The sequence below is a fragment of the Macaca nemestrina genome, chromosome 8, assembly GCF_043159975.1.
Source record: "Macaca nemestrina isolate mMacNem1 chromosome 8, mMacNem.hap1, whole genome shotgun sequence".
Taxonomy (NCBI): domain Eukaryota; kingdom Metazoa; phylum Chordata; class Mammalia; order Primates; family Cercopithecidae; genus Macaca; species Macaca nemestrina.
In genome coordinates, this window is record NC_092132.1 from 65,204,844 (window position 1) to 65,230,123 (window position 25,280).

At 44.0% G+C, this 25,280-nt stretch overlaps 1 long non-coding RNA gene across 1 annotated transcript in view; it reads left to right on the plus strand.

Annotated features, from left to right (window-relative positions):
* Nucleotides 1–4,298: 4,298 nt before the first annotated feature.
* The window catches only part of LOC105483538 (uncharacterized), a 28,268-nt gene continuing 7,286 nt past the window's right edge, over nucleotides 4,299–25,280 (plus strand). Inside the window, exons 1-2 of the long non-coding RNA XR_988374.2 lie at nucleotides 4,299–4,481; nucleotides 16,937–17,007. This is a non-coding gene — a long non-coding RNA (uncharacterized lncRNA). The remainder of the gene's footprint in view (nucleotides 4,482–16,936; nucleotides 17,008–25,280) is intronic.

Here is a 25,280-nt window from a genome sequence, read left to right on the forward strand (position 1 = left end):
CCTCTTCTTCCTCCCCCTACTCTCCCTCTTTTCCCTTTTCTCCCTGTTCCTCCTCCCTCTCCCCCTCCCTCTCCTCCTCCTTCTGCTACTGCAGAGCAGACAGAGGGGCCTGTTAATTTATACTCTGCCCCAGCCTTCTGTGGGTTAATACAGTCACCTTTACACCCTGGTTCAGTCCAGGATAGTTTCCGTTTATGCTATTCTGTCAAGACGGGGTTTTGGTTTTGTTTAAAGATTTTGAGAAAGCACGTAAATACCTAAGTACTGAAGAAACAGGTAATAGATGAAAAGCAGATTGCATGGCAATGTGGTAGCATTGCACTAAGCACCTGTCTAGGCCAGCCCACTTCCCTGATCCTTTTACCCAGGCTTCCTGAAGGTGCTATGGACACCCAGCTGGAGACACGATATATGCTCAGAAGGAGCTGGTCTAGGTTCTGGCTGGGCATGCCACAGTTATGCCCTTGGAAATTTAATAACTATGAGGCTATGTATTGTCACAAGTCAAAGATGTTGAATCAATACTAAAAGACATGAGCATGCAGAGAAAGAAAGAACTCCTGTGGGCTGGAGGGGACAGAGAAGGCCTCTCCAGGACAGGGGACTTGATGAGGACTTGAAGGGATTTGAATAGTTGCTGTGAGTTATGTGAGAGAAAGTGTAGGGATAAGAATCAACCAGTGAATAAATAGTGACTGAAGGCTCGTTTTGGGGAGGGTACACATTTTAGGGAGGGTACCCAGAATGTTCTGAAGACAATGAGCTGACAGGTTGTTAGGTATGGAGGGCTCATGGGAGAAATGGTTGGAAAGGTAGATTAAGGCCAGTTTGCGAGAGCCTTGAATACCATGCAAAAATGTTTGAAAGTTATCCAGTGAACTAGAGATTTCCACAAGTTGGCCGGGCACGGTGGCTCACACCTGTAATCGCCACACGTTGGGAGGCCAGGCTGGGTGGATAATCTGAGGTCAGGAGTTCAAGACCAGCCTGGTCAACATGGTGAAACCCTGTCTCTACTAAAAATACAAAAATTAACCGGGCGTGGTGGCAGCAGGTGCCTGTAATTCCAGCTACTCAGGAGGCATGACAATTGCTTGAACCTGGGAGGCAGAGGTTGCAGTGAGCTAAGATAGCACCATTGAACTCCAGCCCGGGTGACAAGAGCAAAACTCCGTCTCAAAAAAAAAAAAAAAAAAGGAGACGTCTACAGGTGTGCTGCCACTGGGATGTGCCCCAACAGGTTATCAGTGAGAGGAGGTAGTGAGATCAGGGAGGTGGGGGTGCCCGGCCATCGCAGGCCAGGGGCCTGTCCTCAGCAGGCCCCTTTGTTCATCCCAGTGTCCATAGAAATATGTCCATAGTCTATGTTTGCTTTGACTTGGAAATATTGGCTATCACTGCTCTGTAGACAATGACTTGCTGAAAATGTTTGTACACTTAAGTGACATTTTGAGTTGCAATTTTACTTTTCTTCCCAACAGGCTTATAAACTCCTCCAGGACAGGAGCTCTGTCTTACCTCTTCTGTTTTTGCCACTTTGCTGTGTGGAGAGTCGATGCTCAGGAAGTATTTGTACTTGATTATTTAACTAATTGGATATTATGGCTTTGAAAAAACAAAACCTCACAAATCATATAATAGGGATGACTAGGAGGACTGGGCCAGGTGCTGTGGCTCACATCTGTAATCCCAGCCCTTTGGAAGGCCAAGACCAGCAGATTGCTTGAGCCCAGGAGTTCAAGACCAGCCTGGGCAACATAGGGAGACTCCGCCTCTACAAAATACAGCCAAGTGTGGTGGTCTGCACCTGTGTAGTTCCAGCTGCAGGACTGACGCAGAGGTGGGAGGATCGCTTGAGCCCAGGAGACAGAGGTTGCAGTGAGCCAAGATCACGCCACTGCACTCCAGCCTGGGCAACAGAGTGAGACCCTGTCGCAAAAAACAACAACAAAAAACAAACAAACAAAAAATAAATAGCGATTACTACTCTGCCTGCTTCTAGGAAGGCTTAGAAATAATAAAATTCCAAGTGGGAGTGACTTTGGGTAGTGGGCTGGAAAAATATGCTTCGAAGGAATGTGAAACACTTATGCTGGTGGCCACGTTTAGAACTGTCAAGAAAAAAAGAGATCAGATCTGGGCTCTTGGTCTTGAGGAATCAAGGCTGAATCATTTGTTAAATCATTTGTTAAAAACCTCTTCATCACAATCCTAGTAAGACTGTATTTAGCAGCCATCAGGATAACATAATTTTTTTCTCTGTTAATCTTTCTTTTTTTTTTTTTCTTGAGACAGAGTCTTGCTCTGCCGCCCAGGCTGGAGCTCAGTGGCGCAATCTTGACTCATTGCAACCTCCGCCTCCCAGGTTCAAGTGATTCTTGTGTCTCAGCCTCCCAAGTAGCTGGGATTACAGGAGTGCACCACCACACATGGCTAATTTTTTTATTTTTAGTAGAGATGAGGTTTCACCATGTTAGCCAGGCTGGTCTTGAACTCCTGACCTCAGGTGATCCACTTGCCTTGGCTTCCGAAAGCGCTAGGATTACAGGTGTGAGCCACTGTGCCCAGCATGTTAATCTTTATTCTTAGTTGGGGGTGGGATATGAAGCTTTCTTACCATATGAACCAGTAATTCCATCCCTAGATATCTACTGAAGAGAAGTGAAAACGTAAGTCTACACAAAAACTTGCAAATTAACACTTATAGCATCACTACTTATAATAGCCAAAAAGTGGAAACAACCCAAACGTCCACCAACTGGCAAATGGATAAGTAAAATATGGCATATTCATACAATGGAATATTATTCAGCAATGAAAAGGAATGAAATACTCATATATGCTACAACTTTAAATCATTGTCAGTGAAACAAGCCATTCACAAAAGGCCACATATTATATGATTCAATTTATATGAAATGTCTAGAATAGTCAAATTTATAAACAGCAAATAGATTAATGGTTGTTTAGGGATGGGCAAGAGGTAGGAGGATGGGAAGTGGATACTAATCAGTACGCAATTTCCTTTTTTTTTTTTTTTTTTTGAGGCAGTTTAATTCTGTCGCCCAGGCTGGAATACAGTGATGCTGCCAGGGCTCACTGCAGCCTTGACCTCTTGAGATCAAGTAATTCTTCCACCTCAGCTTCCCCAGTAGCTGGGACTAAATGTGCACAGCACCACACCTAGCTAACTGATTTTTTATTTTATGTAGAAACAGGGTCTTACTATACTATGTTGCCCAGGCTGGTCTCGAACTCTGAGTTCAAGCAGTCCTCCCACTTCAGCCTCCCAAAGTGCTTGGATGACAGGCATGAGCCACTGTGCCCGGCTCAGAATTTCTTTTTGGGGTGATGAAAATGCTCTAAAATTTTTTTTTTTTTTTTTTTTTTTTTTTTTTTTTTTTTGAGACGGAGTCGCGCTCTGCCGTTCAGGCTGGAGTGCAGTGGCCGGATCTCAGCTCACTGCAAGCTCCGCCTCCCGGGTTGACGCCATTCTCCTGCCTCAGCCTCCCGAGTAGCTGGGACTACAGGCGCCCGCCACCACGCCCGGCTAGTTTTTTGTATTTTTTAGTAGAGATGGGGTTTCACCATGTTAGTCAGGATGGTCTCGATCTCCTGACCTCGTGATCCGCCCGTCTCGGCCTCCCAAAGTGCTGGGATTACAGGCTTGAGCCACCGCGCCCGGCCGAAAATGCTCTAAAATTAGATTACAGTGATGGTTGCGCACCTCTGTGAATATACTCAAAAGCTTTGAAAACAAAAGTTGAGGTGCTACAAACTAGAGGATCTAATCACAGTCACAGAACAGTTGCCCATGCTTAGTGGCAAGAGGCTGTATCCCGAGGACTTTTGTGTTTCCAGATTTCTCCAAAGGAGAATTACGGTTTGGCAGGTGGAATGAGAAGTAGAAAAGGCTGACGATGCAACTAACCTTAAGGAGGGGGAGGGGCCGGGCCCGGTGGCTCAAGCCTGTAATCCCAGCACTTTGGGAGGCCGAGACGGGCGGTTCACGAGGTCAGGAGATCGAGACCATCCTGGGTAACACGGTGAAACCCCGTCTCTACTAAAAATACAAAAACTTAGCCGGGCGAGGTGGCAGGCGCCTGTAGTCCCAGCTACTCGGGAGGCTGAGGCAGGAGAATGGCGTGAACCCGGGAGGCGGAGCTTGCAATGAGCTGAGATCCGGCCACTGCACTCCAGCCTGGGTGACAGAGCGAGACTCCGTCTAAAAAAAAAAAAAAAAAAAAAAAAAAAAGGAGGGGGAGGACAAAGGGTGAAGACCAGGTCAGTGTGGAGAAAGGGAGGTTGTAGGTTGTTAGTGCTTCAGGGGAAAACAGCAACGAGCTTTTCTTTCCTCTCTGGGGATCCTGGTCAGCTTCACAGTGGTGGCCCAGAAATCAGTCTCAGTCCCTCCTAGCATGGACCGCTCCTTGACGACGGCCCTCTGTCCTCTAAAGGCAGATGCAAGCTACGTTTGTGTGGTAAGTGAACTCAATTGTCTGAATTCTGATTTTGCAGCTTTATGGATTGGATTTAGTAGCACCGACTGGTTGTTGAACAGTAGAGGGCACTGTTAGCCTGTAAAGTCTGAGTTGAGCCGCACAGGAAGAAGGAAGTAGTTGGGTTATAGTCAGCCTTGCATGAGATTCTAACGCAATTAGATTAGTGTAACATACTTTGGATTTTAGAACACAATTGCCACATTCTTGAAGTCATAGTTTGGCATACATGCCACCGCATTAAATAAAACTGAACTCCAGCAGCACTGTTTATTCCTAGAAGGATGATTTATTTAGATAGCCTGGACATTCTTTGATCCTAGTATTAAATAAATGCCTACTATGCACACGGTATTATGAACTTTGACATGGCTTAAAACCATACATTCAAGAATAGTGCTTCAAGCTGCTATTGAGAGCTTTTAAAAATGAAAACTTGTTATCCATATGCACATTCATCACTTGAACTCAGAATGCAGTAGAATTCTATTCAAGGATACAGTATCGTCAGGAAACATCTGATAGAGAAGGAGGGAAACTTATTGGCTTTTTAATCTAGTTTCCCTGCCAACTCAACTGTGTGAAAATATAATCATAGTTAAATTTATTCAGCGCACACTGTGTGCCAGGCACTGTTTTACGTGCCTTACAACCTAGATACAGAGGTGTGGTCTGTGGAGCAGCAGAGTCAGCAGCCCCAGGAGCTTGTTAGAAATGGAGACTCCCAGAATCTGCATTTAAAAGAGATCTGTATACACATTAAATTTTCCGAACCATTCCTCTCTCCTATGTATTATCTTATTTAATCCGCATAGCAGAGGCACTATTATTATCTCAATTTTAAAGTGGGAAACTGAGGCAAAGAGAAGTTCAGTAAGTTGCCCAGTGCAAAGCTGGGAATCTTTACTCAGGCAAAATAGCTTCCATGCCCTGCTATTAGGTTGATGTCATTGCTTTTACTGCTTTTATTTATTTTATTTGTTTTTTTTGATGGAGTTTCGCTCTTGTCATCCAGGCTAGAGTGCAAATGGCATGATCTTGGCTCACCACAACCTCCGCCTCCCGGGTTCAAGTGATTCTCCTGCCTCACACTCCCAAGTAGCTGGGATTACAGGCATGTGCCACCATGCCCGGCTAATTTCGTATTTTTAGTAGAGACGGGGTTTCTCCATGTTGGTCAAGCTGGTCTCAAACTCCCTACCTCAGGTGATCCGCCCGTCTTGGCCTCCCAAAGTGCTGAGATTACAGGCGTGAGCCACTGCACCCGACCTGATGTCACTGCTTTTAAGGCAAAAACCGTAATCACTTTTGCACCAACCCAGTATTATTCCTTTCACTTCTTTTTTTTTTTTTTTTTTTGAGATGGAGTCTCACTCTGTCGCCAGGCTATAGTGCAGGGGTGCGATCTCGGCTCACTGCAACCTCCGCCTCCCAGGCTCAAGGGATTCTCCTGCCTTGGGCTCCCGAGTAGCTGGGACTATAGGCGCGTGCCACTTCGCCAGCTAATTTTTGTATTTTTAGTAGAGATGGGGTTTCACCATGTTGGCCAGGATGGTCTCGATCTTTTGACCTCGTGATCCGCCTGCCTCAGTCTCCCAAAGTGCTGGGATTACAGACGTGAACTACCGTGACCATTCCCTCACTTTTCCTTTTATTTATATTTTCTCTCTGCTTTCAGATGCATAGAATTGACATAATAAATGTGTCTATCTTACTATCATATTGGTTAGTCACTGTTTATTATTTATTTATTTATTATGATCATTTTTTGAGATGGATTCTCCCTCTGTTGCCCAGGCTGGAGTGCAGTGGTTCTATCTCGGGTCACAGCAACCGCTGCCTCCCGGATTCAAGTGATTCTCCTGCCTCAGCCTCCTGAGTAGCTGGGATTACAGGCACATGCCACCATGCCCCTGGCTAATTTTTGTATTTTTAGTAGAGATAGAGTTTCACCATGTTGGCCAGGCTGGTCTTGAACTCCTGACCTCAAGTAATCCACCCACCTCGGCCTCCCAAAGTGTTGAGATTACAGGCGTGAGCCACCATACCCAGCTTATTTTTTATTTTAATTTTTTGACAGGGTCTCACTTTGTTGCCCAGGCTGGAGTGCAGTGGTGTGAACATGGCTCATTGCAGCCTCAACCTCCTGGTCTCAGGGGATTCTCCCACCTTGGCCTTCTGAGTAGCTGGGACCACAGGCATGCACCATCACCCCAGCTTTTTTTTTTTTTTTTTTTTTTGAGATGGAGTCTCACTCTGTCGCCCAGGCTGGAGTGCAGTGGCGTGATCTTGGCTCACTGCAAGCTCCACCTCCCGGGTTCACGCCGTTCTCCTGCCTCAGCCTCCCCAATAGCTAGAACTACAGGCGCCCGCCACCATGCCCGGCTAATTTTTTTTTTTTTTGTATTTTTAGTAGAGACGAGGTTTCACTGTGTTAGCCAGGATGGTCTCGATCTCCTGACCTCGTGATCTGCCTGCCTCGGCCTCCCAAAGTGGTGGAATTACAGGAATAAGCCACCGCGCCTGGCCCACTCCAGCTATTTTTTAAGTTTTTTTAAAGACAGAGTCTCTCTGTGTTGCCCAGCCTGGTCTGGAACTCCTGGCCTCAGGCAATCCTCCTGCCTTGGCCTCCCAGAGTGTTGGGATTACCGGTTTGGGCCGCTGCAGCCAGCTTCCTGTTTGTATTTAAATGCAGCTGAAATCCTTAAAGTGAAAGTACTGTTTATGCGTAAGTAATACAAAGTAAAATCTAAGCAATTTTTCCTTGGGAGTACTTTCCTTACCACAAGTACCATTTATCACAATTATGTTTTCATGTCTACCTTAAACACACCAGGCAGACTCCTACCCCTGGGCCTCTGCATTTGCCCCACATAGCTGTATGCCCAGCTCTCTCACTTCCTTCAAGTCTTTGTTTAAATAATACATTATCTGGAAGCCTTCCTTGACTACCTACTTGAAAATGGAACTGTTTCTAAGAAGATTCAGAAAGGAGATAAGTGCTTCCCAAAACTGAAGCAAAAACGGTGGTTTCTGTTTTTGTTTTCGTTTGAGACAGGGTCTCATTCTGTTGCCCAGGCTGGAGTGCAGAGGTGCAATCATGGCTCACTGCAGCCTTGACCTCCTGGGCTTCATCGATTCTCCCATCTCAGCTCCCCAAGTAGCTGGGACTACAGGCATGCACCACACGCCTGGCTAATTTTTGTGTTTTTTTGTAGAGATGGGGTTTTGCCATGTTGCCCAGGCTGGTCTCGAACTCCTGGACTCAAGTAATCCACCTGCCTCAGCCTCCCAAAGTGCTGGGGTTACAGGTGTGAGCCACCACATCTGGCCACAAAGAAGGTTTTAAAAGCCAAGAGGCCATGCAGAAAGAAGTCCATGGTTAAAAGAAGAAAAGATCCACACATTTCCCACCTCTGAGTGACCCAGAACGCTGACTTCGAAGGCAGGCCATGTACCTTCAGAAGTGTTCTCCAGAAAGAAGAACAACCATTGTGCCACTACAAGTTTGCCCCTGATTTCCCAGTGGATTATAAAGAAGGTGGAAGGCACCAGCATTTGGTGCTTACTGCGGTTGTCAGGACAGATCTGGCAAGATGTGAAGAAGCTCTGGGACCCTGACATGGCCAAGGTCAACTTGCTTGGGAGAGAAGAAGGCATACTTTAGACTAGACCTACCATGATGCTTTAAGTGGTGCCAACAAAACTGGGATCATATAAGTGGATTCCAGCTCACTAAGTCTAAATATGTTGAGGTTTTCCACCATCCAAGAAAAGAAATGACAACTGTGTCCTCCCCAACACAACACACACACATACACTTTATCCTCCTTCCACTTTTTCTCAATTGCATTTTTTACCATCCAATATATATATTTATTTGATTATTGTTTATTTTTTCTATGAGAATGTAAATTCCCATAAGGACGGGGATTTTTGTCGATTTTGCTCAGTGTGCACCCTTCTCCACCTCCAGCTCTTAGAAAATTCCCTGGCACAATACGGATGTGCTATGATATTTGCTGAATGAAAAAATGAATTGTTCTTACCTGACTGTAAACTTCTTAAGATGTTAGGCCATGTTTTACTCAATTTGATATCTCAAAAACTTAGCAGGGTAATTGAAAAAAACACCTTTTTTGTTTATTGAAATGGAATTTTCTTATTCAGACCATACATATGAAAGTTTAAATTGTATATGTTGTTGATGTCACTGGTGTCTTCCTTCTGTTGTTCAGAAATGATCAGATCAAAAATTTGTACACTGTACCACAGTTCATAAGAGAAGCCCACTCTAGCTATAATAAAGGATAATTACATGTTATACATTTCACGTATAAAGCTTTAGAGAATTTCAAACTTGATTGGGAATTTTTATTTGATATATACAGATTGTATTTTACTATTTTTTAAATTTTTTGTAGAGATAGGGTCTTTCCATGTTGCCCAGGCTAGTCTGAAACTCCTGGGCTCAAGTGATCTGCCTGTCTCAGCCTCCCAAAGTGCTGGGATTATGGGCCTGCGCCACCATGCCTGGCCACATACACATTTTAGTAGCTCATAAAGGTATCACTTTTTACTTAATGCTATTGAGTTGCTTTTTTTTTTTTTTTTTTGAGACAGAGTCTTGCTCTGTCACCCAGGCTGCTGGAGTGCAGTGGTGCGATCTCTGGTCACTGCAACCTCTGCCTCCTGGGTTCAAACAATTCTCCTGTCTCAGCCTCCTGGGTACCTGGGACTACAGGCATGTGCCACCACACCCAGCTAATTTTTGTATTTGTAGTAGAGATGAGGTTTCACCATATTAGTCAGGCTGGTCTGAAACTCCTGATCTCAGGTGATCCACCAGCCTAGGCCTCCCAAAATGTTGGAATTACAGGCGTAAGCCACTGCACCTGGCCTTCGAGTTGCTTTAAGAAAGCTCTCTATAGGTCAGAGTTGTAAAAGCTACCTTTTTTTTTTCCTTTTTTTTTTTTTTTTTTTGGCAACGGAGTCTTGCTCTTTTGCCTGGGCAGGAGTGCAGTGGCATGATCTCAGCTCGCTGCAAGCTCCATTTCCCGGGTTCAAGCGATTCTCCTGCCTCATCCTCCCGAGTAGCTGGGATTATAGGTATGCACCACCATGCCTGGCTAATTTTTGTATTTTTAGTAGAGACAGGGTTTCCCCATGTTGGCCAGGCTGGTCTCAAACTCCTGACCTCAAGTGATCCACCTGCCTCGGCCTCCCAAAGTGCTGGGACTACTTTGGGAGGTGTGAGCCACCATGCCCAGTCAAAAGCTATCATTTGATGTAGCAGTTGCTAAGGTAACCTTAATGAGCAATTAAGCATGTGAAATTATGAAACTCATCCATGTGTAAATTTTCAATCCAGGGGTTCAGAAACAGACATATCATTATTTTCATGTTTTAAAATGAAACTTAAATTTTAGACACATGGAGGGGTCAAAGATGTCCAAGTCCCATTTATTACTAGAATGTCTGATTTTCATTTGAGGTCTTGTTGAAAATACTCTTCTTTCACCGGGGGCGGTGGCTCACACCTGTAATCCCAGCACTTTAGGAGGCCAAGGTGGGTGGATTACCTGAGGTTGGGAGTTCAAAACCAGCCTGACCAACATGGAGAAACCCCGTCTCTACTAAAAATACAAAATTAGCCGGGCGTGGTGGCGCATGCCTGTAATCCCAGCTACTTGGGAGGCTGAGGCGGGAGAATCACTTGAACCTGGGAGGCAGAGTTTGCAGTGAGCTGAGATCATACCATTACACTCCAGTCTGGGCAACAAGAGCGAAACTCTGTCTCAAAAAAAAAAAACAAAAAAGAGAAAAGAAAAGAAAATACTTTTCTTTCTGCCTTTTAAGTTTCGAATCAATAAAGAAGACATCAAAGTCTGTCAGAGACAAATCATCCATCCTGTGATTTGCAAAACTGAATTGAAGATAATAGCTTGAATATCGGGCCATAATCTGGTCTACTCCAAGTGTAGATTGTGGGATGACTTACCTACGGGAGAATCTGCATACTCACTTACCCAGAATCACCCCTTCGAGAGCATTGATATGCTTTGAGCCCCCCATCATCTTCTGAGGAGAATCAAAGTGGAGGGACAAAAAGGGGAATGCTCTCTCCCAATTTTTTTTTTTTTTTTTTGGTAGAGATGGAGTCTCGCTATATTGCCCAGGCTGTTTTTGTTGTTGTTGTTGCTGTTTGTTTGTTTTTGAGACAGAGTCTTGCTCTGTCTTCCAGGCTGGAGTGCAGTGGCACAATCTTACTCACCGCAACCTCTGCTTCCCAGGTTCAAGTGATTCTCCTGCCTCAGCCTCCCAAGTAGCTGGGACTACAGGCCACTACCACAACATCTGGCCAAGTTTTGTATTTTTAGTAGAGACAGGGTTTCACCACATTGGCTAGGTTGTTCTTGAACTCCTGACCTCAAGTAATTCACCTCCCTCCCAAAGAGCTGGGATTACAGGTGTAAGCCACTGTGCCCGGCCCCAGGCTAGTTTTGAACTCCTGGCCTCAAGCAATCCTTCCAACTTGGCCTCCCAAAGTGCTGAGATTAGAGGTGTGAGCCACTGTGCCCAGCCTCCTTTACATTTCTAAAAGTAAAGGTATTAAAATTGAATGTATGTTAATGTACCATATAAGCAGAAAAATACACAAATCATAAATAAGTTTGATAAATTTTACAAAATAAGCATACCCACATAACCAGCACCCAGATTTAAAAAAGGAGAAAATAATATATCCCAGAAGTCCCACTTATGCCAATTAATTCACAAGCAATTTAATTGAATGCTAAAAAAAAGTTCATTTTTTTAAAGGAGTATAACAAACCCAGCATATAACAATGCAAATTGAGAATATCTAGGAACCAATAAAAAATTATTATTCATGGAAAGCAGAATATATAACACATAACCAGTAGATAAATCAATGGAAAGAGACCCAGAAATGATAATGAGGATGGAATTACCTTTAAAACAGCTATTATTACATGTTCAAGAATGTAAAGAAAATATTAACAAAATGATGACGGAAATAGAAGATATTTTAAAATAGAATTTGTAGACATGAAAATACACTATGTAATAATAACAGTATACTGGTTGAAATGAATAGACACAGCAGAGAAAAAATTTTTTGCATGAACTGAATGCACAACAACAGAAACCATCCAAAATGAAACATGGCAGCTGGGCACAGCGGCCCATGCCTGTAATCCCAGCACTTTGGGAGGCCGAGGTGGTGGATCACTTGAGGCCAGAAGTTCAAGACTAGAGTGGCCAATATGGTGAAACCCCATCTCTACTAAAAATACAAAAATTAGCCGGGCGTGTTGGTGGGCACCTGTAATCCTAGCTACTAAGGAAGGTGAGGCAGGAGAATCGCTTGAACCCAGGAAGTGGAGGTTACAGTGAGCTGAGATCGTACCACTGCACTCCAGCCTGGGTAACAGAGCAAGACTGCTTCTCAAAAAAAGAAAAAAAAAAAAAAGAAAGAAACATGGCAAAAAAAAGACTGACCAAAAAAACCCAAAAAACAAAAACAAACGAACAAGCAAAAAAACCAAAACCAGCTTCAGGGATCTATGAGATAATAGCAAACTGCCTAACATACATGTAATTGGAGTTCCAGAAAAATAAGGAGAAAAGGGAACAAAATATTATTTGAAAAACAATGCCTGACATTTCCTAAATTTAATGAAACCATAAACCAACAGATTAAAAAATCCCAACAAACTCCAAGCAGAAGAAATATAAAGAAAATGGCACTGATGCACATGTCAATCAGATTTCTGAAAACCAGTGATAAAGACAAAGTCCTAAAGCAACCAGAATTGAGGGAAGGGTGGAGCAAGATTATGTATAGAAGAACTGAGATAAGAATGAATGACAGAAAACTTCTCTTATTTTTTGAGACAGTCTCGCTTTTCACCCAGGCTGGAGTGCAGTGGTGCTATGTTGGCTCACTGCAACCTCCATCTTCTGGGTTCAAGCAATTCTCCTGCCTCAGCCTTCTGAATTAACTGGGATTACAGGCATGAGGCACCATGCCCAGCTAATTTTTGTATTTTTAGTAGGGATGGGGTTTCACCTTGATAACCAGGCTGGTCTTGAACTCCTGACCTCAGATGATCCACTGCCTCAACCTCCCAAAGCGCTGGGATTACAGGCATGAGCCACCATGCCCAGCCTGACAGAAGACTTCTTGATGAAGCTGCAGCTGGGTTCAGTGGTTTACATCTGTAATCACAGCACTTTGGAAGCCAAGGCAGGAAGATCACTTGAGGCCAGCCTGGGCAACATAATGAGACCTCATCTCTTTAAAAAAAAAAAAAAAAAAAATGAAGGTGGGATAAAAATATGTTTAGATTCGAAATAATCTGAGATGCTCTATTGATATTAATATTAGACGAACTCTATAAAAATATTATAAAGAAGTTTTCAGGTGAAAAGGAAAATGATACCAAGGTGACATGAGAATTGACACACAGGAATAAAGTAAATATTGGAAAAATACAATATTTTGCTGAATATAAATGATTTTTCTCATGTTTAGTATTCTTTAAAAGATAATTTTAAAATATAAATTAGTGACAAGGTATTGTGAAGCTCATAATATATGGAGAAATAAAATGTATAACAATCACCATAAAAAATGATAGGAACAAGGACGTGGGAGGATACTCATATACAATTCCTTTTTTTTTTTAAGTTGGAGTTTCACTCTGTCACTCAGCCTGGAGTGCAATGGTGCGATCTTGGCTCACTGCAACCTCCACCTCCAGGGTTCAACCTATTCTCCTCCCTCAGCCTCCCAAGTAGCTGGGATTACAGGTGTGCACCACCATGCCTGGCAAATTTTTTTTTTTTTTGAGATGGAGTTTCACTCTTGTTGCCCAGGCTGAAGTGCAATGGCACAATCTTGGCTCAACGCAACCTCTGCCTCCTGGGTTCAAGCAATTCTCCTGCTTCAGCCTCCCGAGTAGCTGGGATTACAGGCACACGCCACGATGCCCAGCTAATTTTGTATTTTTAGTAAAGATGGAGTTTATTCATGTTGGTCAGGCTGGTCTTGAACTCCTGACCTCAGGTGATCCACCTGCCTTGGCCTCCCAAAGTACTGGGATTACAGGCGTGAGCCACCACAATCTACCTAATTTTTTTTATTTTTAGTAGAGGTGGGGTTTCACCATGTTGGCCAGGCTGGTCTTGAACTCCTGACCTCAGGTGATCTGCCTTCCTGGGCCTCCTAAAGTGCTGGGATTACAGTCATGAACCACTACTCCTGGCATTACAATTCTTTTTTGTTGTTGTTGTTGTTGTTTTTTAGGTGGAATTTCACTCTTGTCGCCCAGGCTAGAGTGCAATGGTGCAAAATTGGCTCACTGCAAACTCTACCTCCTGGGCTCAAGTGATCCTCCCACCTCAGCCTCCTGAGTAGCTGGGACTACAGGCATGCACTACCATGCCCAGCTAATATTTTGTATTTTTTTGTAGAGATGGGGTTTTGTCATATTGTCCAGGCTGGTCTTAAATTCCTGGGCTCAAGCAATCTGTCCACCTTGGCCTCCCAAAGTGCTGAGATTACAGGCGTGAGTCACTGCTCTAGCAGAAATAAGCTTTCTTTTTAAAAATTTTCTTAATTTTTTTTTTGAGACGGAGTCTTGCTCTGTCCCCCAGGCTGGAGTGCAGTGGCAAGATCTCGGCTTACTGCAAGCTCTGCCTCCCGGGTTCATGCCATTCTCCTGCCTCAGAGTAGCTGGGACTACAGGCGCCCACCACCATGCCCGGCTAATTTTTTGTGTATTTTTAGTAGAGACGGGGTTTCACCTTGTTAACCAGGATGGGTCTCAATCTCCTGACCGCATGATCCGCCCGCCTCTGCCTCCCAAAGTGCTGGGATTATAGGCGTGAGCCACTGCGCCCGGCCTAAAAATTTTCTTAATTTTTTAAATGGCTAATTTATTTATTTAATTTTTGAGACAGAGTCTCGTTCTGTCACCCAGGCTGGAGTGCAGTGGTGCGATCTCAGCTCACTGCAACCCCCACCTTCAGGATTCAAGTGATTCTTGTGCCTCAGCCACCCCAGTAGCTGGGATTACTGGCGCACATCACCACACCCAGCTAATTTTTGTATTTTCAGTAGAGATAAGGTTTCACCATGTTGGCCAGGCTGATCTCAAACTCCTGACCTCAGGTGATCTGCCCACCTTGGCCTCCCAAAGTGCTGGGACTACAAGCATGCGCCACCACGCCAGGCCTGAAATAAGCTTTCAAACAAGAAATATTACAGAAATAAAAGGAAGATTTCATAACTATAAAATTCAATTCCCCAAGAAGATTTTAAAATCTTAAATGTGTATGTATCCAATAACAAAACTTTGAAAAACACAGAGCAAAAACTGTTAGAACTTAAAGGAGAAATGGAGAAAACCACATTTAGAGTTAGAAATTTCAACACTCAATTTTCAGTAATCAATAGAAAGTGGGCCAGGAGTGGGGTCTCATGCCTGTAATCTCAACACTTTGGGAGGCTGAGGCAGGTGGATCGCTTGAGCCCAAGATTTTGAGACCAGCCTGGGCAACATGAACAAACCTGTCTCTACTAAAAATACATAAAATTTCGTCAGGCGTGGTGGCACATGCCCATAGTCCCAGCTACCCAGGAGGCTGAGGTGGGAGGACTGCCTGAGCCTGGAAGGTTGAGGCTGCAGTGAGTCCTGATTGTGCCACTACACTCGAGCCTGGGCAACAGGGTGAAACCCTGTCTTGAAAAGAACAAAAACAGGCTGGGTGCGGTGACTCACACCTGTAATCCCAGCATTTTGGGAGGCTGAGGCGGGTAGATCATGAAGTCAGGAATTCGAGACCAGCCTGGCCAATATGGTGAAACCCCGTCTCTACTAAAAGTACAAAAATTAGCCGGGTGTGGTGGTGCACACCTTTAATCCCAGCTACTCGGGAGGCTGAGGTAGGATAATTGCTTGAAACCAGGAGGTGGAGGTTGCAGTGAGCCGAGATCGCGCCACTGCACTCCAGTCTGGGGGACAAGAGTTTAAAAAAAAAAAAAAAGAACAAAAACAAAAATAAACGAACAAAAAAGAAAGTGGATGAAAAATCAGAAAGCATGTAGAAGATGTCAAAAACTCTGTCAAGGCTGGGCGCAGCGGCTCATGCCTGTAATCTCAGCACTTTGGGAGGCTGAGGCAGGTGGATCATGAGGTCAGGAGTTCGAGACCCACCTGGCCAACATGGTGAAACTCCATCTCTACTAAAGATACAAAAAATTAGCCAGGTGTGGTGGCGGGTGCCTGTAACCCCAGCTACTTGGGAGGCTGAGGCAGGAGAATCGCTTGAACCCGGGAGGCGGAGGTTGCAGTGAGCCAAGATCACTCCATTGCACTCCAGCCTGGGTGACAGGGCGAGACTCCTCTCAAAAACAAAGAAACAAACAAACAAAAACAAAACCTCCGTCAATCACTCAGTTTGCATTTATAGAATATTTCACCCAACAATAGCATAATATGTATTCTTTTCATGTTTACGTAAGATATTCACCAGGATACAATATATTTTCAGCCATAAAACAAGTATCAATAAATTAAAAGAATTGAAATTATAGTGATTTCAGATCAAAAGGTAATTGTATTTAAAGAAACTAAAAAAAAAAATATCCAGAAAACCCCCAAATACTTAGAAGTTAAGCAACACCTTTTTAAATATCCCAAAAAGAGGCCAGGCACGGTGCCTCACGCCTGTAATCCCAGCATTTTGGGAGGCCGAGGTGGTTGGATCACTTGAGGTCAGGAGTTCAAGACCAGCCTGACCAATATGGTGAAACCCTGTCTCTACTAATACAAAAATTAGCCAGATGTCATGGCGGCCACCTGTAATCCCAGCTGCTCAGGAGGCTGCAGCATGAGAATCACTTGAACCTACAAGGTGGAGGTTGCAGTGAGCCAAGATTGCACTACTGCACTCCAGCCTGGGTGACTAGCGAGACTGTCTCAAAAAAAAAAAAAAAAAAAAAACCACCAAAGAAGAAATCATAAGGGAAATTAGGAAATATTTTAAGCTGAATGAAAATGAAAATACAACGTATCAAAATTTGTGACATAAAGCTAATGCAGTGATCAGAGGTAAATTATTACTTTCCTCCTCTACAGATTTTCCTGTTGTGGACATTTCACATAAATGAAATCATATATGCGGTCTTTTGTGACTAGCCTCTCAGCATTTAGCAGAATGTTTTCAAGGATCATTCATACTGTAGCATGTATAAGTGCTTCATTTCTTTTTATGGCTGTTATTGTTTGAATGTAGCAAAGGGCTCCATCCTCATGAACTGATTAATGATAATTACAAAAGGACTTATGCCTGCAAGTGCTATCTCTTGCCCTCTCATGCTCTCTTGCCCTTCTGCCTTTTGCCAGGGGATGACACAGCACAAAGGCCCTTGCCAGATGTGAGCCCCTTGATACTGGATGTCCCAGTCTTCAGAACTGTGAGAAATGAATTTATTTTCTTTGTAAATTGCTCAATCTGTGGTATTCTGTTTAGCAACACAAAGCAAACTAAGACAATGTCCAAACAATATTCCATTGTATGAACATATCCAAAGTGGTTTATCCATGTATTAGTTGATGAACAATTTGGGTTGTTCCACCCTTTGGCTATTATGAATATTGCTGCTATAAACATTCATGTCCAAGTTTTTGTGTGGACACATGTTTTCATTTCTCTAGGAATGAAATTTGTGGATCATATGGTAACTCTATGTTAAAGGTTTTTTTTTTTTTTTTTTTGAGACTGAGTCTCACTCTGTTGCCCAGCCTGGAGTGCAATGGCACGATTTCGGCTCACTGCACACTCCACCTCCCGAGTTCAAGCGATTCTCCTGCCTCAGCCTCCCGAGTAGCTGGGATTATAGGCATATGCCGCCACGTCTGGCTGATTTTTGTATTTTTAGTAGAGACAGGGTTTCACCATGTTGACCAGGCTAGTCTCGAACTTCTGACCTCAGGTGATCCACCCACCTCAGCCTCCCAAAGTGCTGGGATTACAGGCGTGAGCCACTACACCTGGCCTATGTTAAACTTTTTGAGGAACTACTAGATTATTTTCCAAAGTGGTGTCACCACTTTACATTCTCACCAGGAATATATGAGGGTTCTGATTCCTCCATATCCTCACCAACACTTGTTATTATTAATCTTTTTGATTATAGCCTTCCTGGTGTGTGTAATTGTATTTCATTGTGGTTTTGATTTGCATTCCCTAATGTCTAATGACATCAAACATTTTTCATGTGTTTATTGGCCATTTTGACATCTTCTTTGGAAAAATGTCTACTAAGATCTTTTGCATTTGTAAATTATCCAACCCGTTTGTAAACTGTGTTGTCTTTTTATTATTGCTATATGAATTTAAAAAAAAAAAGTTCTGCTGGTTGTGGTGGCTCACACCTGTAAAACCCAACACTTTGGGAGGCCAAGGTGGGAAGATCACTTGAAGTCAGGAGTTTGAGAACAGCCTGGCCAACATGGTGAAACACTGTCTCTACTGAAAACACAAAAAAATTAACCTGGTGTGGTGGCACATGCCAGTAATCCTAGCTACTTGGGTGGCTGAGGCATGAGAATCACTTGAACCTTGGAGGCAGAGCTTGCAGTGAGCCAAGATCGCACCACTGCACTCCAGCCTGGGTGACAGAGCAAGACTCTGTCTCAAAAAAAAAAAAAAAAAAAAAAAAAAGTTCTACAAGTCCCTTATTAGATATATGATTTGCAAAAATATTCTCCCATTCTCTGAGTCTTCACTTTCTTGATAGTGTTTTCTGAGCACAAAAGATTTTCATTTTGATGAAGTCCTATTTATCTATTTTTTTCTTTTGTTGCTTATGTTTTTGGTGTTATATCTGAGAAAACATTGCCAAATCCAAGGTTGTGAAGGTTTAGCCATATGTTTTCTTGTAAGAGTTTTATAGTTTTGGCTTTTTTACTTTTTATTTTTATTTATTTATTTATTAAACTTTTATTTTAGGTTCGGGAGTACATGTGAAGGTTTGTTACATAGGTGAATTCGTGTCATGGGGGTTTGTTGTACGGATTATTTCACCACCCAGGTATTAAGCCCAGGACCCAATAGTTATCTTTTCTGCTCCTCTCTCTCCTCCCACCCTCCACCCTCAAGTAGACCCCAGTGTCTATTGTTTCCTTCTTTGTGTTTATGGGTTCTCATCATTTAGCTCCCACTTATAAGTGAGAACATGAGTTAATTGCTTTTTAGTTCCTGTGTTAGTTTGCTAAGGATAACAGCCTCCAGCTCTATCCATGTTCTTGTAAAAGACATGATCTGTTCTTTTTTTTTTTTTTTTTTTTTTGAGATGGAGTCTTGCTCTGTCGACCAAGTTGGAGTGCAGTGGTGCAATCTTGGCTCACTGCAACCTCCATCTCCCCAGTTCAAGTGATTCTCCTGCCTCAGCATCCCGAGTAGCTGGGGCTACAGGCGTGTGCCATCACGCCAGGCTAACTTTTTTTTTTTTTTTTTGAGACAGAATCTTGCTCTGTCGCCCAGGCTGGAGGGCAATGGCATGATCTTGGCTCACTGCAACCTCTGCCTCCTGGGTTCAAGCCATTATCCTGCCTCAGTCTCCCAGGTGACTGGGACTACAGGTGTGCCACCATGCCCAGCTAATTTTTTTTTTTTTTTGTATTTTTAGTAGATATGGGGCTTCACCATGCTAGCCAGGCTGATCTCAAACTCCTGACCTCAAGTGATCTGCCCACCTCGGCCTCCCAAAGTGTTGTGATTACAGGTGTGAGCCACCTCTCCCGGCCCATCTCGTTCTATTTTATGGCTGCGTATTTTTTATTATTTTTTAAATTTCTATTTATTTATTTATTTTTGGGATGGAATCTTGCTCTGTCGCCCAGGCTGGAGTACAGTGGTGCAGTCTTGGCTCACTGCAAGCTGCACCTCCCGGATTCACGCCATTCTCCTGCCTCAGCCTCCAGAGTAGCTGGGACTACAGGCATCCACCACCACGCCCGCCTAATTTTTTGTATTTTTAGTAGAGATGGGGTTTTACCGTGTTAGCCAGGATGGTCTTAATCTCCTGACCGTGTGATCTGCCCGCCTTGGCCCCCCAAAGTGCTGGGATTACAGGCATGAGCCACTGTGCCCAGCCTATTTTTAAAATTTTTATTAGAGATAAGGTCTCACTTTGTTGACCAGGCTGGTCTCAAACCCCTGGCCTCAAGGGATCCTCCTGCCTCAGCCTTCCATACTGCTGGGATTGATTACAGGTGTGAGCCACTGTGCCCAGCCAATTTTAGCTTTTACATTTAGGTCTTTGGTCCATTTTAAGTTAATTTTTATATACCATGTGACATGGGAGTACAACTTCATTCTTTTGCATCTGTATATCTAGTTGTTCCAAACCCATTTATTAAAAAAAATTCTTTCCCCCATTGTATAGTCTTTGCACTGTTGTTAAAAAGTCAGTTGAGCACAGATTCATGGGTTTATTTCCAGAATGTCAACTGTATTCCATTGAACTATACGCCCAGCCGTAGGATAAATGCACCTGATAGTAATAACAAGCACAACCTTTCAATAAGCCTGTATAGCAGATGCACCTGAATGTGTGTTCTGAGCTAGGGAATTCAGGAATAGCCAACCTGGAGGTCTGTTCTTTCTCTGTGAGTAACATCTGCATCTCCAGCCAGTCCCGTGGAACACGGGCCATACAGGGGCTTGAGGCCCTGAGTTATGGGTTAAATGAAGGTTGCCAAGTGGTGATTGTTAAGGGTAGGGTATTGAGTGCAAATGTGTATAAATTACAAAGTGCTTTTTGCAAGTGGTTGTGGTTTTCCTGCCCAACCCACTGCCACTGGATTCTCTCCCCCATATGTAATCCCTCTAATAAAACACCATGTCTCATTTGCTGGCTCTGGGACTCTCTTTGGCCTTTTGAACCTGGTGCCTTCCCAACTGAGGTTAATAGGGGTTCACCACAATATCATCCATATGTCAGTACCACACTGTCTTGATTATTGTTGCTTTGTAGTTGGTTTTAAAATTGAAGTGTGGGCCTTCCAACTTGGTTCTTCTTTTTCAAGATTGTTTCATTATTTTTAATTCAAAGCATTTTTTTAACCTTCTTTATACCAGGAAATATATGAAGGGAACAAGACACGAATGGTCAGTCAGGAAGGAGATGCACTTAAAAAAATTAACAATGTGGTGGAGATTCTGATAGGGGAACTGTCGATGTTTATAACAACATCACAAGGGGATTTAGCCAAATCTGGGAATTGTAAAACTATGGCTGAAGAGACAAGACTGATAGCTGCTGGGTGCAGTGACTCATGACTGTAATCCCAGCACTCGGGGAGGCTGAGGTGGGCAGATCACTTGAGGTCAAGAATTTGAGACCATCCTGGCCAATATGGTGAAACCCTGTCTCTACTAACAATACAAAAATTAGCTAGGCGTGGTGGTGCCTGTAATTCCAGATACTTGGGAAGTGGAAGCAGGAGAATCATTTGAATTCAGGAGGCAGAGGTTGCAGTGAGCTGAGATCGTGCCACTCCATCTCAAAAACAAACAAACAAACAAACAACAACAACAAAAGGCTGAGAGCTGGGAGAAGGAATAATATAACCAATATAATAATATAACCAAAATAAGAGGAGAATATACCACACACCACATTCCAAGTAGGGGGAATAGCTTTCTTGAATCATGGAGGTGAGGTATGGCTGTAACAAGGGAGAACAGGGTTCAGAAAAGCTTTAGCAGAGAATGCAAGATGAGAGTGGTAAAAGTTCAGTCTGAAGAAGGAAAAGCAGAGACCTGCTTTTTTTTTTTTTTTTTTTTTTTTTTGAGACAGAGTCTTGCTCTGTCGCCCAGGCTGGAGCGCAGTGGTGCCACCTCGGCTCACTGCAACCTCCGCCTCCAGGAGTCAAGCAATTTTCCTGCCTCAGCCTCTGAGTAGCTGGGATTAGAGGTGTGTGCCACCATGCCCGGCTAATATTTGTATTTTTAGTAGATGCGGGGTTTCACCATGTTGGTCAGGCTGATCTCGAGCTCCTGACCTCGTGACCCACCTGCCTCAGCCTCCCAAAGTGCTGGGATGACAGGCGTGATCCACCGCGCCCAGTCAAGAGACCTGCTTTTTATCACAAGGATGATGAAGAGTCATTTTCAACATTTAAAGAATGATGGGGAGACATAATCATTTTACATTTAGAAGGCTCGCTCTGGCTGTAGAGTGGAAAATGGCTAGAAAGGCGGAATCCTGAAGGAAGGGACACAATTAGGGGTCTTTTGAAGGAAAAGATGATGCAACTTGAACTGTGATGGTGGCAAGAGCATAGAGAGGAGTGGAAAGACTGTGAGACACTTCCTAGGGAGTGTTTACAGGACTTGATTATTCCCCAGAGGTGAGAGGGAAGGGAGAGAGGAATGGAAGCTGGCTCCTAATTTGTCATAATATGAAACTTTGAGCATGTTGTAGCTTTTGAATAAATGTAAGCCCCAGATTAACAAAATTAAAATGGGGCCGGGCGCGGTGGCTCAAGCCTGTAATCCCAGCACTTTGGGAGGCCGAGACGGGCGGATCACGAGGTCAGGAGATCGAGACCATCCTGGCTAACACGGTGAAACCCCGTCTCTACTAAAAAATACAAAAAACTAGCCGGGCGAGGTGGCGGGCGCCTGTAGTCCCAGCTACTTGGGAAGCTGAGGCAGGAGAATGGTGTGAACCCGGGAGGCGGAGCTTGCAGTGAGCTGAGATCCGGCCACTGCACTCCAACCTGGGTGACAGAGCAAGACTCCATCTCAAAAAAAAAAAAAAAAAAAAAAAAATTAAAATGGGAAAATGGAATCTTTTCTATTTTCCAAAAATCTCCCAGGAAACAAAATTATGCCTGTAACTTGTGCGGTCTTTAGCTATTGTGCTTTTTTTTTTTTTTTTTTTTTTAAAAACCACTGTGAGTGATCCTTATAAATACACAAATGCTGGTGCAAACAGGGAACATGAAAACCAAGTGAGAGGTTGTGACTGTGGGCACTCCAAGGCAACACAGATGGTGTTCCTGACAATAGAACAGTTTCTCTCCACCTACTGTCGTCTCCCACCTAGACTACTAGGACAGCTTCCCAAGCAGTCTTCCAACTTTCAGTCTTGTCTTTTCCAATCGCCCCCTCCATCACTGCAGTGCAACCACAATAGTTTTTCAAAAAGGCACATCTCAGACTGTCATCCCCTTTACATAAAACTCTCCAATTGCTTCCTATTGCCATCAGGACAAAGTTTAGACCCTCAACATAGTTGTTTCTGCATAATCTGGCATCTGCCTGCCTGCTTGATCTCTTGCTACTCTCTACCTTACATGGTGCTCCAGCCACACTGAACTGTCCTCAGTTCCTCTAACAATCCGCGCTCGCTCTCTCACCTCTTAGTTCTCTTTTACTTCATCTTTCTTTGCCTACTATTATGCCTACTTGTGTTTCAGGTGCTGCCTTAGACATCACTTCCTCTGGAAAGCTTCCCTGACCTTTCTGATCTGGGTTAGGGACTTCCTTTTGTGTAGCATCCGTGTATGCCTTGTGTCAATCAATTTGATGGGGTCCAGGTTTCTTGTGGTCTGGTTTAGTCTAGGGGTAGATTTTAGACTTTCAGAAAGAGTGAATGGACTGTGTTTCTGTAACCGAGTATCCCCATTTTTCTACGAGATAATTTAATCATTTTATTATTTTCTCTTCTCTTCCTTTTCCCCCTGTTCCCTGTATCCTACGTAGCCCGTTAGAAATGCAAATATAACCTTTCACCTCCTCTCACCAGACATTCCCTACAGGGCAGGGTCATGTAACTGTGCGCTCTAAGAGGGATCTCTCCTGGAGAGCTGACAATCAGTTTGCAAAGTAAAGCATGCCCCTAGGGAACTCTCATCTCCAGGGGGTCACCTTGGAAGTCACACCCAGCCCACTTGGCCACTTTTACAACTTGCTTCTGCCAGGAAGGCGCCAACTCAACTGCCTAGTAGATAACTGCCTGGAAGCGGGGGCATCCCGCTCTTGCTCATTTCCTCCCCTCCCTTATAAAAACGTCCACTCTCTAAAGGTGAAGTGGCGCATTTAAAGGCAGGACACTTTATGCCCCTTTCCCCAAGCTAGCTTGGGAATAAAATCACTTTTTGGAACAGACTTCACTCGTGTTAATTGAACTCTATGTGGCAAATAACTAACCTGCTTTTCAGTTACATGTTCTTCAAATAGCCCTGGAGGGCTATGGATTCTCTTATGTGTTGGGTGATACAAAGCTGCTATCTAGCAACTGGCCAGCTATGTGCTCCACAGTGATTCTAGTTTGCCAAGAGATGAGTAGTCTGAAGACAGAGTTACGTACTTTGGTGACGGCTAAGGAAATGAACAGGGAATCAGATCTTACGAGAAGGCCGACCCATGTCCACTGGAGGGAGCAATGGACAAGCAATCTCCAGAGCTCCCATATGAAGTTCTACTCCATATTTTCAGCCTGGGATTTTTTTTTTTTTTCCATAGCCTGTGACATAGAAGGCAAACCTGGACAATCTTCTTCTCCTCCTCCTCCTCCCCCTTCCTCTTCTTCTTCCTCTTCCTCTTCTTCTTTTTCTTCTTCTTCTTCTTTTTTTTTTGAGACAGAATCACACACTCTGTTGCCCAGGCTGGAGTGCAGTGGTGTGATCTCGACTCACTGCAACCTCCACCTCCAGGGCTCAAGCAATTCTCGTGCCTCAGTCTCCTGAGTAGCTGGGATTACAGTGAGATTACAGGCACACACCACCACAGCAGGCTAATTTTTTTTTTTTTTTTTTAATAGAGATGGGGTTTCACCATGTTGGCCAGGCTGGTCTCAAAGTCCTGACCTCAAGTGATCCACCTGCCTCAGCCTCCCAAAGTGCTGGGATTACAGGTGTGAGCTACCACACCTGGCCTAGCCCAGACAATTTTTTTTTTTTTTTTGGAGACAGAGTTTTGCTCTTGTTGCCCACGCTGGAGTGCAATGGCGTGATCTTGGCTCACTGCAACCTCTGCCTCCCAGGTTCAAGCGATTCTCCTGCCTCAGCCTCCCGAGTAGCTGGGATTACAGGCATGCACCAACACACCCAGCTAATTTTGTATTTTTAGTAGAGACAGGGTTTCTCCATGTTGGTCAGGCTGGTCTCAAACTCCTGATCTCAGGTGATCCACCTGCCTCAGCCTTGGGATTACAGGTATGAGCCACCGTGCCTGGCCTTTTTTTTTTTTTTTTTTTAAGACGGAGTTTTGCTCTTGTCACTCAAGCTGTAGTGCAATGGTGCGATCTCGGCTGACTGCAACCTCCACCTCCCAGGTTCAAGCAATTCTCCTTACTCAGCCTCCCCAGTAGATGGGATTACAGGTGCCTGCCACCATGCCCGGCTAATTTTTGTATTTTTAGTAGAGACGGGGTTTCACCGTGTTGACCAGGTTGGTCTCCGGCTCCTGGCCTCAGGTGATCTGCCCACCTCGGCCTTCCAAAGTGCTGGGATTGCACACGTGGGCCACTACTCCTGGCCCCTGGACAATTTTTAAAGCAGCTATATCCAAACTTCCTTGTGAACAACAAATGGTTTTTAGTAAATCATTCATAAAATAACCCACATCGAATAGCTCTACTTCCTGCCATTTTCTTTCAACACAAAATTTCTGCAAAGTAAACTCCAAGGTAGATAAATGAGGAAAACTGTTACGTAAAATGGTTATTTA